The 2,087-nt window shown below is 37.7% G+C and overlaps 1 pseudogene; it reads right to left on the bottom strand.

The window, feature by feature from the left end:
- Positions 1 to 238: 238 nt before the first annotated feature.
- On the bottom strand, positions 239 to 750 carry LOC150069562 (small ribosomal subunit protein uS8 pseudogene; annotated as a pseudogene).
- Positions 751 to 2,087: the final 1,337 nt, after the last annotated feature.

Here is a 2,087-nt window from a genome sequence, read left to right as displayed (position 1 = left end):
TCTTCAGATCTCAGCCTCCTGAGTAGCTAGGATTACAGGCATGAGCCACCACACCTGGCACCTTCTCTACCTTTTAAAGGCCTACTCACATACAGCCTTTTAGCACATAAAACTTTGGGGACACACTCAGATCATATCCAAACCATTGCACCTGGACATCGCAGACCCTGCGTATTCTGGAAAAGAAAGTGATGTACCAATTCTTTTTTTTAATTATTATTCTACGGAGGCATTTTATTTATATCCATGTGTTAATCCCTAGAAAAAAAAATCCCAGGATTTTCCTTCCTGTGTGTTTCCTTCTTGCTTCTTCATGTTCCATGATGCCAGCTGAGGTAGTTAATACCAAGAAGCCAAACTGAAGGAGTGGGAGCAGGTTATTCTGCCATTTTTCAAGGCCTTTGAGCTGCACCTCAAATCGAGAGCTGATTACTCCACACTTATTTAACCTGTCTATGAGGTTCACAGAAATTTCCCAGCTCTGTGGTCATCCGTGATTTCAAGCTCACCAATGTAGCCATGCCTCGTCATCACAATGAGAAACCGGACAAAAACTTTGGAGCACGGCCTGATGAGGACCTGGAGTTTGCCTCTCTTCTTAGCATGGATGATTCTCTAGAGGGCATTGGCCAGGACTTTCCTGTGTACCACGATGGTGGCACTGAAAGATGGCGGAAAGGTTGTACCAATTCTTAAAAGAACAAAATAGGCCTGCCTAAGTGGTAGATTAAAAATATAAGGAACAAGCATGATGGAATATCAATTTGTTGAGAGAGAAAGCAGAGATGGAGAGCAGGTTTGGAGGTAGAGCACAAATTTTCAATTTGAGGGCTTGATGTGAGATCTGATAGATCATATCCAGTGTGAGGAAGATGACAGATTACAGAGCACCTAAATAATATGTTTTATCAAATACCTTCCTCTTCTTCTATTTCCTTGCTCCATAGACTATTGTAGTTCTTCTCTACCTTCAAAGTGACATTCCAGGTTTATTTATATGTCCTCAGTTCTCTCCTATCTTAAAAAAAAAAAAGCTTTCCCCCTTAAAAGTTTCACTTTTCCTATCAGTTTCTGGAGGAATTTGTTTTGCCCCTACATGAGTGTCATTACTCTCCAATCCATTGAGACCTGGCTTCTCTCCCTATACTTCTGAAACTAATTTTGGCAAGCCATAGTGACTGGCTAGCACATAACAAATATTCAGTCAATGAGAGTTGTGATTATTGTTCTCAGGCTGAATTAATTTTTTAATGTCACTGCTCAATTCACTTTATCTCAACAAGAATTTCATTACAATTTATCACTTTGTGAGATCATTTTGTTCCTTAAAGAATTTTCTTTGTATACAATTGCCTACCATTAGAACAAGTGGTAGGAGGAAAGAAAATCCATTTATTTAGCATCCTATGGAAAGTATGAAAATATAACCTTTATTAAACAATGTTTGTTTGACTAAAAATTTCCACCTTTCTACTAGTTGTTTGCTTCTTTCCACTGTAAGAGCTTCAAATGATGCAAATTGCCACAGGGGAATGATAGATTAAAACAATTTCCTCCAAATTTTCTGTTTTCTTGCAGCTCAAATAGCCAGAAATCTTTAATAAGGTACAGAAATGAAGAATAAAGGTCATTTACTGAGTGGCATGTTTGATTTACAGTCTAGTAGTTGCAGAGAATTAGTGGGGTATTCATATTTCAATAGCTCACAGCATAAAAGGCCTGGCTATCACGATGAGCACTCTCCTAAATCATATCTTTACCTAAGTGTAAAAGGGAATACGCTTTAATAGAACAGTGTGACCTACTCTTTCAGGCTGTTTCAAAAGAAGGAGCAAAATCAACAGCAGATATGATACTTTGGTTTTTTTCTTTTTTTTCCTTCAACTTGGCTCTATAAAAGAGTAGTCCTTGCTTTGTAGACTCTTTGAAATTTGAAAGCCAAGCATACCATGTGAGCAATTTTAGTCATATATACTCAGACTTAATCCTCTGTCACAATCAATAAACTTCATTCTCTGAAGCAGAAAAACCAAAAGACTATCTTACATTGCCAGTAAATCAGCATTCTCTGTAACATAATACAAATA

Source organism: Megascapheus bottae, chromosome 1, assembly GCF_031878675.1.
Source record: "Megascapheus bottae isolate mThoBot1 chromosome 1, mThoBot2.hap1, whole genome shotgun sequence".
NCBI classification, from domain to species: domain Eukaryota; kingdom Metazoa; phylum Chordata; class Mammalia; order Rodentia; family Geomyidae; genus Megascapheus; species Megascapheus bottae.
Note: the sequence above shows the minus strand (reverse complement) of the source record. Positions and strands in the feature narration are given on the sequence as shown.